This window comes from Leptonychotes weddellii, chromosome 3 (assembly GCF_054177405.1).
Source record: "Leptonychotes weddellii isolate Sample4059 chromosome 3, ASM5417740v2, whole genome shotgun sequence".
Taxonomy (NCBI): domain Eukaryota; kingdom Metazoa; phylum Chordata; class Mammalia; order Carnivora; family Phocidae; genus Leptonychotes; species Leptonychotes weddellii.
In genome coordinates this window covers 55,502,183-55,519,795 of record NC_138371.1, presented here as the reverse complement: position 1 = coordinate 55,519,795, position 17,613 = coordinate 55,502,183, and the positions used below count along the sequence as shown (strand labels likewise).

Genomic DNA, 17,613 nt, shown 5'->3' with positions numbered 1-17,613 from the left:
TCATGATCCTGGGGTCCTGGGATCGAGCCCCACATCGGGCTCTCTGCTCGGCGGGAAGCCTGCTTCTCCCTCTCCCACTCCCCCTGCTTGTGTTCCGTCTCTCACTGTCTCTCTCTCTCTAATAAAATCTTAAAAAAACAAAACAAAACAAAAAACCCATCACCCGATTACCTCCTCCCTCCACCCCCCACCCTTCTGTAACCCTCGATTTGTTTCCCAGAGTCCAGAGTCTCTCATGGTTTGTCTCCCTCTCTGATTTCTTCCCATTCAATTTTACCTCCCTTCCCCTCCATGCTATTCCTTATGTTCCACATATGAGTGAAAGCATATGATAATTGTCTTTCTCTCCTTGACTTATTTCACTTAATATAATCCCCTCCAGTTCCATCTATGTTGATGCAAATGGTGGGTATTCATCCTTTCTGATGGCTGAGTAATATTCCATTGTATATATGAATCACATCTTCTTTATCCATTCATCTATTGAAGGACATCTTGGCTCCTTCCACAGTTTGGCTATTGTGGACATTGCTGCTATGAACACTGGGGTGCATGTGCCCCTTCTTTTCACATCTGTATCTTTGGGGTAAATACTCAGTAGTGCAGTTGCTGGGTTGTAGGGTAGCTCTGTTTTTAACATCTTCAGGAACCTCCATACTGTTTTCCAGAGAGGCTGTACAGCTTGCATTCCCACCAAGAGTGTAAGAGGGTTCCCCGTTCTTCACATTGTCGCCAAAACTTGTTGTTTCCTGTCTTGTTAATTTTTGCCATTCTAACTGGTGTAAGGTGGTATCTCATTGTGGTTTTGATTTGTATTTCCCTGATGGCTAGTGATGTTGAATATTTTTTCATGTGTCTGTTAGCCATTTGTATGTCTCCTTTGGAGAAGTGTCTGCTCATGTCTTCTGCCCATTTCTTGACTGGATTGTTTTTTGGTACCCTCAGTCTTTTAAGTAACTTCAGATTTTTCTTATTGGTTGCCTTACTTTCTGTAAATGGATTCTTTAACATTTAAATGATAGAATAGTTGATATAGTATATAAGAGGGTCAACTTTCCAAGATCTGAAAATACTGTCAGTATTTTCAGTTTCAGAATTTATACTTCCTATGTGAGAAGATATTATTTTCTGTTGCTAAAATGTCTTCATGGAATAGAAGCAACATCTTTATACAAAAAAGGTGGGGGTTTCTTGGGTTTGTTTTTACAAAGTTTGTATTTCCTTTTTTTGCAATAGCTAAGGTTATAAATGAGTGACATAATTTCCTGGAATAAACCATTTTTCTAAACAACAAAGAGGCCACATATCCAAAATTCAAGCTCCATGTAGCCACTGATAACTGTAAGAAAAATCTCTCACATTATTATCATATATTTGTAGCTATCTCACTGATGAAAAAAGGGTGAAATATCAAATTCTTGACATGTATCATAATGGTGGCTGATAAACATTAATTGAGCATTTAGCATGATCATAATTATAAAGATAATTACTATTATTATTTATTATGTTGTTAGGCATTGTGCCAACCATATTACATACATATATGTCTTTTTTTTTTTTTTTAAGATTTTATTTATTTGACAGAGAAAGAGACAGCCAGAGAGGGAACACAAGCAAGGGGAGCAGGAGAGGGAGAAGCAGGCTTCCCGCAGAGCAGGGAGCCTGATGTGGGGCTAGATCCCAAGACCCTGGGATCATGACTGGAGCCGAAGGCAGACGCTTAATGACTGAGCCACCCAGGTGCCCCACATATATGTCTTGTTTAATCCTTTCAAAAACCCTATGAGGGGCTTATAATCATGCTCATTTTGCATAAGAGGAACTTACTCCAGGTCATAGAGCCAGTAAGTGACAGAACCAGAATTCAAACCCAGGTTTGTCTCACTTCAAAGTCCATCCTCTTGAACAGTAGTCTATTACTGTCTACTAAGACAGTGGGGGATACTGAGAGATTTAAGACTTAATCCTTGGCCATAATGGGGTTTATATGCTCCTGAGGCAGGCAGATTAACAATGTAATAATAATACATTGGTATTATCAATGAAATAATATAAATGATAATACAATGTAGCTTTCTTGATTAGCGTCTATTGTATGCAAATGTAGCCAATTAATGCTAGTTTGGGCAAATAGGAAGGCTTGAGAGGGAGGTGAGTTTGGGCTCAGGTTAGGGGGAAAGGAGGTGGGGCAATTTATACATTTCATTATGAAGCTGGCAGCTGGGTAATGGTCAGATTTCAAATGATCTTAAGTGTGAACAGTTTAATAGTGTGTAAGATAAAGTGAAGTGGGGAAGAACTGGTGGAAGGGAGACCAATGAGAAGTCTGTTGCAGTGGTCTAGGAGTAATGATTCCCAGGACTAAGGTGGTGGCAACGGCAAACAGAAAGGCAGAGCAGGCGCCTGGGTGGCTCAGTTGGTTAAGCGACTGCCTTCGGCTCGGGTCATGATCCTGGAGTCCCGGGATCGAGTCCCACATCGGGCTCCCTGCTCGGCGGGGAGTCTGCTTCTCCCTCTGACCCTCCCCCCTCTCATGCTGTCTCTCATTCTCACTCTCAAATAAATAAAATTTAAAAAAAAAAAAAAAAAAAAGAAAGGCAGAGCAGAGGGGAGCCACTGTGACAAAAACTGTATCTGTGACCTGGAGGTTAACTAGCTGCTGGGAGATAAAGAAGAAGAGTGTCAAGAATGACTCTATTAGTATCAAGGAAAGAGTGTGTGTGTTTGGGAAGGGGGTTGTAACCAAGACAGAATGGGGTTGTAACCAAGACAGAATAAGGAGTTGCTTTGGGTGGAATGATGATAAGCTTGGTACTATCTTAAGTAATGTTTATGCAATCAGATATGAGAGTGTGTATTCCAGTGACCTGGTTATAAACACATCATCGAAAGGTGAGAAACTGCTTTCCTTTAAGAAGGATCAAAATTGGTGTACTGAAATTCTCAGGACAAGTAAGTAAATGATGATGTTAAAAGATCAGAGTTCCAAACATGAAAATTTAACTACCATTTTTTCAAGTAAAACCCAATCATTCACAGTCCAAATAATCATTAAGCAGCTTTGTCCACTTGCTTTAATGAATGAAATTAGAAAAGACTTTTGGGGGCACCTGGTGGCTCAGTCAGTTAAGCATCTGCCTTCAGCTCAGGTCATGATCTCAGGATCCTGGGATGGAGCCCTGTGTCTGTGGGGCTCCCTGCTCAGTGGGGAGTCTGCTTCTCCCTCTGTCCCTCCCTGCCCCTGCTCATGTTATCTCTCTCTCTCAGATAAATAAAATCTTAAAAAACAAAAACAAAAACCCAGATTCTGGTACAGCCACTCTGGAAAACAGTATGGAGTTTCCTCAAAAGGTTGAAAATAGAGCTACCCTACGACCCAGCAATTGCACTACTGGGTATTTACCCCAAAGATACAAATGTAGTGTTCCGAAGGGGCACATGCACCCCAATGTTTATAGCAGCAATGTCCACAATAGCCAAACTATGGAAAGAGCCTAAATGTCCATCAACAGATGAATAGATAAAGAAGATATGGTGTATATATATACAGTGGAATATTATGCAGCCATCAAAAAAAATGAAATCCTGCCATTTGCAACAATGTGGATGGAACTAGAGGGTATTATGCTAAGCGAAATAAGTCAATCAGAGAAAGACGAGTATCATATGATCTCACTGATATGAGGAATTTGAGAAACAAGACAGAGGATCATAGGGGAAGGGAGGGCAAAATGAAACAAGACAAAACCGGAGAGGGAGACAAACCATAGGAGACTCTTAATCTCAGGAAACAAACTGAGAGTTACTGGAGTGGAGGGGAGTGGGAGGGACTGGATGGCTGGGTGATGGACATTGGGGAGGGTAGGTACTATGGTGAGTACTGTGAATTGTGTAAGACTGATGAATCAAGACCTATACCCCTGAAACAAATAATACATTATATGTTAATAAAAAAATTTTTTAAAAACCCCAGATTTTTGTTTTGACTTATTTTAATATATGTGAGCAATCACATACATAACTTGGAGCTGGCAATTATATTTTATGCTCTGTATATATAAATACATATAGAATATTATTAAATGATGGTTATGATATTAAAGACAACAAGTAATTTATTGAAAAAATAGGGTTACTAAGGCTGGGTACAAGTTTCTCATCTATAAATTTCTACAGCAAAGAAGAAAGAGAATAGAACAACCCATTTCCCTGTAAAAAAAACAAACCAAGCTCTGAGACGATAAGAGTATATAGGGTCTTTAGCTTTAAGCATTTGTTTTAAACTGTTAGTTTAACTTGCTTCTTCCTGAGTATTTAATAGATTTAGTTATTTCTTAAATTGCTCTAACTTCCTTACACTGTTCTTTATGTTGCTTCATTTTCTTAACTGCTAAGTGAGGGGAATATTATACCCTAAGCCCCTGCAGAACAGATTTTCCACTGTATAGTTACAGAATCCCCACAGAAACCTATAAAACGTTCCTACTGTATTTATGGGGACTTCCTTCAGACCTGCCGCTTTATGGCATTTCTTTATATTAGAAGAGTCTGATTCACATATACAAAAACCCAACAGATAGCAATAAGAATCATTCGGGTTTGTAAGTAATAAATAACAATTTCAATAGAAATTTAAAAATAGAGACAACTAACTAACCAACTGAAATAATCAGGTATTTAACAACCATTGCCATTACCACCAAAGGAAAAAAATGGTTCATACTGTTTGACCTATGAATTGTGCTTCTGGGAATTTACTGTAATGAAGTAACTCAAAAGAACAGAGAATTTCTGTATAGAGAAGTACCTGTAAAATGACATTCGCTAGAATACCAAATATAATAGCAAGAAACAATCTCAGTGATAGGGTAATGAAAGAATTATGGTAACTTAAAGGAATATTATGCAGATATTTAAAATGATAAATATGAAGTTTATGTGGCAACATGGAAAAGTGTTTATGAAACAACATGAGGTTAAAACAGCAGATCCCAAAATTGTATACGTATTATAATCACAACTAAATAAAATTATAGAAACATTGGGTGAAATAAAAACAAGTTAGAATAGTGCAATTAAGAGATAATGGTTTTAAAATTTCCTTAATATTAATATTAAAGTTGCTTCAACTAGAGGTCATTTTTTTTTTGGTGGGTGGGGAGAGGGACCAGGGGAGAGGGAGAGATCTTAAGTAGGTTTTATGCCCAGCATAGAGCCCAAGCGGGGCTTGATTTCACAACCCTGAGGATCATGACCTGAGCCAAATCAATATTCGAATGCTTAACCAACTGAGCCACCCAAGCACCCCTCAACTAGAGGTAACTTAAAAATATATATGTTTATAAAAAAACTGTATGTTTAAGACATATAACAATGGTTGTTAAAATTTTATGTCATCCTTCTTAACGGAAAATCCAGCAATCCTTATAATAAAAAAGATATATTTTCTTAAAAAAAGACAATTGAGCAGAAAATACAAAATGTACTTAATATTTTTCCTGAAAATGTGAATTTGAGAAAAAGAAATCTCAAAAACAAAAGAATTTTTGAGTAAGAAATTTTTACATGCCTGATAGAATTTGTCTTATAATTTTGTAGTAATTATGAGTTTTATGACCTCAGCTCATGAATGTGCATATGTATTTCCTATTCCTTCCATATATAAAGTATAATTGAATAATGATTCCTTGCTTTCACAGCTGATTGTAGTAACAGTCTAAATAATTGTGCATTTGGTTTATTTTGGAAAAGTTAAAACACATACACACACAGACCCCAATTGTTTAGCTTGGGTACTAATATTTTTGAGGATCCTACTTATTGAAAATTCTGCTGAATGTGGTACCACTTACTATTATAATTTTTAATAATCACATATAAACTAAAGCACCCAGTGCAAGCTATGTGGATAGAATGTTTTTCTGTCTTTGTCATTTACTGTATATATAAGAGTCTCATTACTAAACAAAATTTAAAGACAAATTTAACAAATTTTAGGTAACTACTGAATTAAAAATAAAATATTCTTGGGGGTGCCTAGGTGGTGCAGTTGGTTGGGCATCCAACTCTTAGTTTTGGCTCAGGTCGTGATCTCGGGCTTATGGGAATGAGCCCTGCATCAGGCTCTATGCTCAGCATGGAGTCTGCTTGGGATTCTCTTTCCCTCTCTTTCTGCCCCTCGCTCACGTTCTCTCTCTCTTTCCCTCTCTAAAAAATAAATCTTGGGGTGCCTGGGTGGCTCAGTCATTAAGCGTCTGCCTTCGGCTCAGGTCATGATCCCAGAGTCCTGGGATCGAGCCCCGCATCGGGCTCCCTGCTCCGTGGGAAGCCTGCTTCTCCCTCTCCCACTCCCCCTGCTTGTGTTCCCTCTCTCACTGTGTCTCTCTCTGTCAAATAAATAAATAAAACCTTTAAAATAAATAAATAAATAAATCTTAAAAAAAATATATTCTTACATAAAAGGAAGAAATGGAGGTTATTAGTTTCAGCTTAAAATTATTTCAATAATCCTTAATTCCATAACAAAACCATATTTATTACATCGTTACAATTATAATAATAATGGAAAAATTTAAAGAGAAAAAGTTTTAACCTTTCATTTAAATATCCTAACAGATTAACAGTTCTTAATTTTTCAAGTTCCTTTCCTGTATATGTGTACACACATATACACAAATATTTTCTATATAGCTATAAAATTTTCATAATTATGACTTAGAACTGCTGAATAGGACTTGTAATTTTGGGCCATGACAGAGTATGTCATAATGGGCTTACCCTCCTACCAAAAACAATGATAAAACTGGAAAAAATATATGAAGGAATTGTTTTTAGGCACTGGATTACACTTCAGACAGTGCAGGACTGTGATCCTTAAAAGAAGAGAAACACAAAAGGTCAGTCCCCACATTCACCCTGATTTTCTATCAGGAACATGTTCTAGACTATAACGCAGAGGTAGAGCCCAAGCAGAGCGTGGCTGTCTTACTGAGTGGCACTTTTGTGAGTTGAGAAGGCAGAGATCAGGGTTCAGAGTTGCTGAGGTGTGAAACTTTATGCATTAGAATACTGAAGAAAAGGGGGCTGGACAGAGGGGCAGGTTCCTAAAGTCCGCAAGAGAGTTCTCCTAATGTTTAACTAGTGCTGGCTATTCACCAACAGGACAGACTCCACAGGTCCTGATGGGTGAAGGCAGCACAAAGAGAACTGACTGAACATAGGCAGTGCAGTGCTTGGAGATACTGGAATTCTGGCTAAGCCAGAGTGGAGAGGTCTCTCTGAACACCTCCATTATTCAGTTAAGACCCCAGATATGCCATGCCATAGGAATAAGATCCACACTTGATTCAGGACAATATCAAAATAGTCTCACCCTAACAACACCTAACATTATACCTTACCTTTAAAAACAGAACTACCCCTCCCATCCAAGTACTAACCAGGCCCGAACAGAACTACCCTATGACCCAGCAATTGCACTACTAGGTATTCACCTGAAGGATACAAAAATAGTGATTCGAAGGGGCACATGTTCCCCAATATTTATAGTAGCAGTGTCCACAATACCCAAACTATGGAAAAAGCCTAGATGTCCATCGACAGATGAATGGATAAAGAAGATGTGGTATATATATACAGTGGAATATTCCTCAGCCATCAAAAAGAATGAAATCTTGCCATTTGCAACAATGTGGATGGAACTAGAGGGTATTTTTTTTTTTTTGAACTAGAGGGTATTATGCTAAGTGAAATAAGTCAGTCAGAGAAAGACAAATACCATATGATTTCACTCATATGTGGAATTTAAGAAACAAAACAGATGAACATAGGGGAAGGGAAGAAAAATAAAATAAGATGAAAACAGAGAAAGAGGCAAACCATATGAAACTCTTAACTATAGGAAACAAATTGAGGGTGGCTGGAGGGGAGGAGGGTGGTGGGATGGGGTAACGGGGTGATGGGCATTAAGGAGGGACCTTGATGTAATGAGCACTGGGTGTTACATGCAACTAATAAATCACTAAATTCTACTCCTGAAACTAATAATACACTAGATGTTAACTAGACTGAATTTAAATAAACAATTTAAAAAAATTCTATCTCACCTGACCAAAAAGATTTGGCAGTAATACAACCATTTGCCAGAAAAAAACTGAATGCCTTTAAAATAAGAAAACATAATCCAGATTCCATATAAGATATCATCCATAATGTCCACCCCACAATCAAAACTATTAGCATGTGAAGAAGTAGAAAATATGATTCCTAATCAAGAGAAAAGGCAGCCATAAATACAGATTGAGAAAACTCAAATGTTACAATTAGTATACAAGTGTTAGAATTAGTACAAAATAGCTTTTAAAAATGTTCAAAGATTTAAAGGAAAAGATGGACAGAATGGATTAATAGATGGGGACACATCTGCAAAGAAATGGAAACTATTAAAAGGAAATTCTAGAACTAACCCATATACAATATCTGAAATGAAAAACTCACTGGGTAGTCTTAACAACTAATGGGCACCACAGAAAGAAAATGTCAGTGAACTTAAAGACTTAAAGGTGTAGAAATTATCCAAACTGAGAACAGAGAAAAAAAGTTGGAAAAAAATGTACAAGTCTTTATAATCTATGGGACGATATCAACTGGGTCTAAGAAACACACAAGTTGAAGAACCAGTAATAGAAGAGACAGAGTGAATAAGAAAAAAAACCCAAAAAACTGAAGAAATACTGACTGAAGTTTTTCCAAATTTGATTAAAAAAAATAATAATCCAGGAAGCAAAGCAAACCCCAGGCATGATAAATACACAGAAAACTGCTAAAAACCAAAGATAAAAAGAAATATTAATAGGAGCTATTATAGAAAGGGGAAAAGCAATGCAAATGCTAGCTGACTTCTTACTAGAAACAATGGGGGCCAGAACACAAATGAATGACATCTTTAAAGTACTGAAAGAAAAAAGTCTGTCAATCTAGAATTCTACACGAAGTGAAAATATCTTTCAGAATTTAAAAATAAAAACATTTTCAGATAAACAAAATTTAAAAGAATTTGTTACCAGCAGAATCGATAATAGAAGAAACGTTAAAGAAAGTTCTTCAGGTTAAAGGAAAATGGTACTAGATGGAGACTCAGATGCACAGGGTAGAATAAAGAGACCAGAAATGATAAATATGTGGTAACTATAAAATATAATGTTTTTATACTTTTTCTTAATTTCTTTAAAAAATTACTAACTATATGTAGCAAAAAGAGTAACTGGATTATAGAGCTTACAACATAGAAGTAAACTATATGGCAACAGTATAACACACATTGAATGGGTAAGTAGAATCATATTGTTGTAATCTTCTTACATTTTATATTATATGGTACAATATTAATGTCTTTTTAAAAAAAAAGATTGATTGATTTATTTTTTTAGAGAGTGAGAGCATGGTGGGGAGGGATGGAGGGAGAGGGAGAATGAGTCCCAAGCAGACTCCACACTGAGTGCAGAGCCGACATGGGGCTCAATCCCAGGACCCCAAGATCATGACCTGAGCCAAAACCAAGAGTCAGACACTTAACTGACTCTGCCACCAGGTGCCCCTCACAATATTAATTCTAACTGTATCAAGTTGAGGAATTTACTTAAGATAATTACAGTAACATTGTAATCTCTAGGACTATGGTTATTGAAGTGTTGTCCACCCTTTCAGGTGGTTCACTAAGTCAAAACTATTTCCATGTAATCCTGCTATTTGCCTTTTTCACTGTATTGACAGTTGCACTGATAGTATAAAAACAATGGTGGTGCAACAAAGTGCAACTGCCCTAATACGAAACAAGACAGTGGCAACAAAATGTACGAGTAGTCGTTGATTCTATACCAGCATCCAGTGGGTGGTACAGAATTCACCAATTTTTGTTTAAAAACAATCTAATTCACTGAAGAACGTGCCTGATAAAGCAGTAAAAATTATTTTATAAAATATTGACCCCTGGGTACACATGTTTAATATTCTATGTGACAAAATGGGAGACATGCATAAAGGACTTCTGCTGCATTCGGAAGTATGATGACTGACTTGTAGAAAAGCACTACTATGATTCTTTACATTGTGAACTGAATTATCTGCTTTTTTTTTTTTTTCAGGGAATGTTATTTTTAGTTGAAAGAGCAACTGTAGACAAACTATAGTTATTCAGACTTGGGTATCTGGCATATCTTAAAAGTAAGTAAAATGAGGGGTGCCTGGGTGGCTCAGTCAGTTAAGTGTCCGACTCTCGATTTTGGCTCAGGTCATGATCACAGAGTCATGGGATTAAGCCCTGCATCAGGTTCTGCACTGGGTGTGGAGCCTGCTTAAGATTCTTTCTCTCCCTCCCATTCTGCCCCTCCTCTCCACCCCCCACAAAAGAAAAAAAAAGTAAATGAAATGAGCCTACATTTTAAGGAAAATAAATGACAGTTTTTGCCGCCAAAGATAAATTTTGTGTTTTAAAGCAAAAATTAGAATTTTGAAAAGTTGTGTCCACCACCATGAATTGACAGTTTCCCAGTACTTAAGAGATTTTCCTGATGAGAATAGTGGTGATATTACAAAAGTGATTTTTAAATACTGTATAATGAAATGTATCAAATCTGAAAGATTTACATAAAACAGGGAATCAAACTTTTTTAAATGATCCATGCATAGCAAACGTTATAAAATGATGCAGAGGTAAAATATCCAATCAAAGTGCAAGATGTATCAATGAAATATAATTGATATGGTTTCATATTCCATATTGCAACTAAGAAATACCACTGCTGAGATTTAGTGTAGTATCAGGAAATATACCTACAATTATCTTAAAATGCTATTAAAAAACTCCTTTACGGGGCGCCTGGGTGGCTCAGTCGTTAGGCGTCTGCCTTCCGCTCAGGTCGGGCTCCCTGCTAGGCGGGAAGCCTGCTTCTCCCTCTCCCACTCCCCCTGCTTGTGTTCCCTCTCTCGCTGTGTCTCTCTCTCTGTCAAAATAAATAAATAAAATCTTAAAAAAAAAAGTAAAAAACTCCTTTACTAGCACATATCTGTTTGTGGTCAAATTTTCTTCATGTAATTCAATCTAAAACAACATATCACAACAGATGGAATGAAGAAACAGATGAGAATCCAGCTTTTTCCATTGAGCCAGATATTAGAGATGGGGTACCTGGGTGACTCAGTCAGTTAGGTGCCTGATCCCAGGGTTCTGGGATGGAGCCCTGTGTCAGGCTCCCTGCTCAGCAGGGAGTCTGCTTCTCCCTCTCCCTCTGCCCCGCCCCCACTGTGCTCTTTCGCTCTCTTTCTCTCTCAAATAAATGAAATAAAATCTTAAAAAAAAAAAAAAAGCCAGACATTAAAGAGACTTGCAAACATTTAAAACAATGCCCGCACCTGGGTGGCTCAGTTGTTAAGCACCTGACTTTGGTTCAGGTCATGATCCCAGGGTCCTGGGATCGAGCCCTGCCTCATCCTCCCTGCTCAGTAGGGAGCCCGCTTCGCCCTCTCCCTCTGCCTGATGCTCCCCCTGTTTGTGCTCTTTCTCTTTCTCTCTGTTGAATAAATAAATAAAATCTTTAAAAAAAAAAATGCCACTCTTTCGGGGAAACAGATATTTTTGGGACATGTAATAGATTGATTATTTTTGTTTTACAATGAATTAACTATTTTTTAATGTCTCAGTTTTAATTTCTAATATGGGAAAAATCAATAGATACAATTCAGATAAATAAAAGTTTTTTCAGATCCTCAAAGATTTGAGTGAAAAGAGGTTCTGAGACCACAATTTTGAAAATATTTTTCTAGAATAATATGTAAAAATAATGTAAAGATGTATAGCTAATAAGCTAGTAGCGAAAAGAAAAGAACAAATGAGACAAATAAAAAATAGAAAGATAATCAGATTATATTAATTTACAATGCTAACCAGGATTGAGTGTTATCTGAAATTTCTTTTTCTTTTTTCTTTTCTTTTCTTTTTTTTTGGTTAGAGAGAAAGAGAACAAGGGAGGGGCAGAGCGAGAGAGGGAGAGAGAATCTTAAGCGAGCTTCACGTCCAGTGCGGAGCCCCACGTGGGGCTCAATCTCATGCCCCTGACATCATGACCTGAGCTGAAATCAAGAGTTGGACATTTAACCAACTGAGCCACCCATGCCCCCCCTTTTTCTTTTTTGATACTATTTTAATAGATATAAAAAGGTACCTTATTGCTTAATTTGTACTCCTTTTACTGTTGTCTATTTCCCCATATGCTCAATGTACTTCCTCCTGGGTCATCTTTCTATGTCTACTGTCCATTTATCTTTATAGCAAAAGGTTTAAATGATTTCTAACAATATAACAAATATTCTATATGTTAACTTTGATATATGGTAGTGAAAAATCATTTAAATTTTGTGTCTCTCAGTTTCTGTATTAGTAAAATAAGAGTTATAATTCTCAAAATGATATATAATTAAGATTAAGTACTTTGAAATTATAATTATTCTATTTCTTCAAATCTAAGATACCATTATTTTCTGTACCAGTAAGAAAGGAAAAAACACTCCAATTACAATTGTAAGATGTATCATGATTTCAGACATGTTAATTAGTGAAACAAATGTGAGCCTCAGATGAATGAAATACAGTTGTTATAGGTATATCAGCTAATAATTTAACTAATTTCAATTAAATCTTTTCTACTGTTGGTACCAACTTATACTTATGACTCCTGGCTACCCACTTCTCTTTTCAGCTATAATAAATATTTCCATTGATTATTTTTATTAGTATATCAGTTTCTTACTTAGGAATGAATGACTTATAAAAGACACACAGAAAGAAACAATGCCTTCCCATTTCTGCATATAATGGAACAGAGATCATAGCTGCTGGAAGAAACCAATATCCATTTCCCTCATTAAACATTTATTGAGAACCTATATCTTTCAGGCACTGAGCTGTGAACTGGAGACATAAAGATGAAGAAGATTTGGTAGAACTTGAAATTGTTAGTGAGATGAGGAGTTGTAATCAGTTATTAAAGAATAAAGAATTTATCAGGTAGACAGTGAGATGAGAATAGGTACATGGAGGGCATTCTTTAAAAAAATTCAAACAATACTAATGCATATAAAATATAAAGTTTAATCTCTCTCTCATCCTCATGCCCATTCCTGAGATAAACACTTATCAGTATGATGTGGACATTTCCAGACCTTTCTCTATGCATATAAAAACAAAGATTTGTATATACATGTAGCACATGTACAAGAATTCCTTAATAAAAATGAGACATACTAAAGATACTTTTCTGCAACTTGCTCTTTTGGTTTAATGACGTATCATAGCCATTTCTTGGTATCAATATACATGGATTTCTCTTATTTTTATTAACTGCGATATTATTTTCCAATGTATGGATGTAACCATATTTTTCACGATTTTATTGAGGTATAATGACATACAGTAAACCGCACATATTTATTATTTATTTTTTATTTATTTATTTTTCCTTTTTTAAAGATTTTATTTATTTGACAGAGAGAGACACAGCGAGAGAGGGAACACAAGCAGGAGGGAGTAGGAGAGGGAGAAGCAGGCTCCCCGATGAGCAGGGAGCCCGATGCGGGGCTCGATCCCAGGACCCTGGGATCATGACCTGAGCCGAAGACAGACGCCCAACTGACTGAGCCACCCAGGCGCCCCAAACCGCACATATTTAAAGTGCACAATTTGATAAGTTCTGACATATGAAGACACTCATGAAACCATCACCACAAACAAGATAATGAATATATCCATCACCCTCAAAAGTTTCCCTGTCCACCTTTATAATTCCTCTTTCCCAGCCCTCCTTTCTTTTTTTTTTTAAGATTTTATTTATTTATTTGACACAGAGAGAGAGAGAGAGACAGCAAGAGAGGGAACATAAGCAGGGGGAGCAGAAGAGGGAGAAGCAGGCTTCCCACAGAGCAGGGAGCCCGACTCGGAACCCGATCCCAGGACCCTGGGATCATGACCTGAGCCGAAGGCAGATACTTAACAACTGAGCCACCCAGGCGCCCTCCAGGCCCCCTTTTCTTATCACCACCCCCCAACTCCACTGACAACCACTGATCTGCTTCCGGTCTCTATTTTTAGTTTGCATTTTCTAATATAGTACTAAGAGTATAATATATACTCTTTATTTTTAATTTCTTTTCCTCAGCATAATTATTTTTAAATTCATCCATACTGCTGTGTTTATCAATAGCTCACTTCTTTTTATTACTGAGTCGTATTCTATTACATAGATAGTACACAGTTTGTCCATTTACTTGTTCATGGGAATTTGGGTTGTTTCCAAATTTGGCTATTAAAAATAAAGTTGCTATAAATAATCACATATAAATATTTGTACGGACATACGCTTTCTTTTCTCTTAGGTAAATATCCAGGAATGGAATGGCTGAATCATATTACACGCTTATGTTTTATTTTTTAAGAAACTGCCAAGCTGTTTTCCAACATGGTTATACCATATTATATTCCCACCAGTAGTGTATGAAAGTTCCAGTTCCTCTACATCCTCTCCAACACTCAGTATAGTATTTTGAATTTTAGCTATTCTAATAAGTTTGTAGTAAGTAGTATTTCATTGTGACTTTAATTTGCACTTCCCTTATGATTAATGATATTGATCATTCTTTCACGTGCTTATTACCTGTGTATCTTCTTTGGTGAAGTGTCTGTTCAAATACTTCACCTATTTTTATTGGGCTGTTTGTTTATTGAATTTTGAAAACTTTTTATATATTCTCATGAGTTTTATGTTAACAATAAAAATGAGCAAATTATTGATACATGCAACAACATGGATAAATCTCAAAATAATTACACTTAGTGAAAGAGGCCAGAGAAAAAGAGAGAATACATATTATGATTCCCTTTACACAAAGTATTGGAAAATGCAAACTAATCTATAATGCATGCTTTTTCTTTCTCCCTCCTTCCTTCTTTCCTTTTCTGTTTTCCTGCAGATAAATTTTTTTTTTAAAGATTTTATTTATTTATTTGAGAGAGAGAGAATGAGAGACAGAGAGCATGAGAGGGAGGAGGGTCAGAGGGAGAAGCAGACTCCCTGCAGGGAGCCCGATGAGGGACTCGATCCCGGGACTCCAGGATCATGACCTGAGCCGAAGGCAGTTGCTTATCCAACTGAGCCACCCAGGCGCCCCTGCAGATAAATTTTCTTGACACCCAACCTTACTCAGAGACCTGTTTATCTTTCTCTGTAAACTCTAATTTGAAGGCTCAGTATTATATATTTTCTCCATTTTCCTATATTCTTTTTTTTTTTTTGAAAGATTTTATTTATTTGAGAGAGAGAGCACGAGGGATGGGAGGGGCAGAGGGACAAGCAGACTCCTCACTGAGTAGGAGCCCTGCGCAGGCCCATCCCAGGACCCTGAGATCATGACCTGACCCGAAGTCAGACACTTAACTGACTGAGCACCCAGGCGCCCCTCTGCTTTCCTATATTCTGAGGGTGGTAGAGGTGGGAGGGAAGGGGGAGATTCCACAGGGTAATGGACGACCTTTATAAAGGTCTGAATCTGCTTTCTCTTTTCCTCCTCCCACCTTCCCTCCCTTCCTTTCTTTCTCTCTCTCTTTTTTTTTGAGATTCATTAAGTCCTATGTTAAGTTTCACTTACCTAGTTAAGATGTATCTTATTCCTTTTTTTTTTTTAAGATTCTATTTATTTATTTGACAGAGAGAGACACAGCGAGAGAGGGAACACAAGCAGGGGGAGTGGGAGAGGGAGAAGCAGGCCTCCCGCTGAGCAGGGAGCCCGATGCGGGGCTCGATCCCAGGACCCTGGGATCATGACCTGACCCGAAGGCAGATGCTTAACGACTGAGCCACCCAGGTGCCCCGAGATGTATCCTATTCCTATTCCTTAGTCTTGGGATAGTTCTCTCAATTCAGCATGGAACCCTGGAAAATGGTGAACCTCAGCATTCTTCTTGCTCTGCTGAGACCTTAAATTCCGCTGCCATAGGCAAAGCCATTTATTTTTAAGGGTTCTTTCTCAACCTTTGCCTGAGCTGCTAATGAGTATTAGTAACGATCTGTCAGCTGACCTTCTTTTCCTGGTATTGCTTCTGAGAGATGAAGGTGAGGTTAGGAGTCACTCTGAGCCACACATGAATCTACAATTTCTTTCCTTGATATTAATTTTCCCTGTTTATGGACTTTTGTGGTTGCTTTTGGTGTAGTTCTTGCTTGCTTTGACTATTTCTCATTCCTTTTGTTGGAGGAGGAATACTTTGTCTTTCAGATTCATCCCATCTTCTTTATCTGGAGGATCCAGGCTTCTTAGTGAAATGGGCTGGAGTTCCTTTGGAGCAGTATTCATTTCCTCTCTTAAGTCCCCCATAAAACTTAACCTACTGATGGGTATATGTCAATATACAAAAAACGCTGGAGATAAAAGAGATCACTTCGTGTTCAATGATGGTTAATTCTAAGTATCCTGAACAACAGAGCCTGCTTAGTTCTCCTAAAATACTTCTTTTGTCACATCACTCACCCGCTTTCAAAATACGAAATTTCTCTTTCAGTTGGGCTGGTCCATTTGCTTGCTTTGGAATAAACCTCGTGTATTCTCAAATGCTCATGCTACCACTTGTCTAGAACAAACAGTCTTCACTATTCAAATACTCCTCAACCTTCAGTGTCCAGGTTAAATTCTACCTACTCTATGAAGTTTTACTGACTTTTCTTACATCCTCATCTCAAGAATCTCTTTCTGTTCTGAAGCTCATTCCTGTGTTCTTCACCTCCTTCACTGTATGACCTTACATACTCTACTGTTTATTTATTCATTGGTATACATCTCAATTCTCCATCTAATAATAACAAGAACACTTATTTCAGTGAACACTTACTACTACTAAGAGTCCTAAATATTTATTGTCTTTAACACTCATAATACCCATGAAGGAACTTGCTCAAGTTCACATAGCTGGAAAGGGGTAGAGTCAGGATTCATATTCAGATTATTTGGATTTTGAAGCCCATATTTAGCCATTATATTAACTCTCAGTCTAGCTGTACACTTCCAGTAGATATGAACTGGATCTTGTATTTCTCCATATTCATCCACTTATTCAAACATACTTACTGGGTGTGTATTATATGGGGAATATAGCTATGAAACAGATATAAACTAAGAAGACTCTAAAGCATCATACAATTTAATAATGACAATAAAACAGATACATAAGTAACTTAAGTACATGTTAGAAAATGATAATAATAATAATAATATGATAGCTAATTCTTTTTTTTTTTTTTAAGATTTTATTTATATATTTGACAGAGAACTATCTGTTGTGAGAGATAGTGAGAGCAGGAACACAAGCAGCGGGAGCGGGAGAGGGAGAAGCAGGCTTCCCGCTGAGCAGGGAGCCTGATGTGGGACTCGATCCCAGGACCCTGGGATCATGACCTGAGCCGAAGGCAGACGCTTAACGACTGAGCCACCCAGGTGCCTGATAGCTAATTCTTATGTGTTGCTTATTTACTATGTGTACACATTTTATATTATATATCAATTTAATCATTA

At 37.2% G+C, this 17,613-nt stretch overlaps 1 protein-coding gene across 5 annotated transcripts in view; it reads right to left on the bottom strand.

Annotated features, from left to right (window-relative positions):
• The window catches only part of METTL8 (methyltransferase 8, tRNA N3-cytidine), a 179,109-nt gene that overhangs the window by 119,196 nt on the left and 42,300 nt on the right, over positions 1–17,613 (bottom strand). The window lies entirely within an intron of this gene.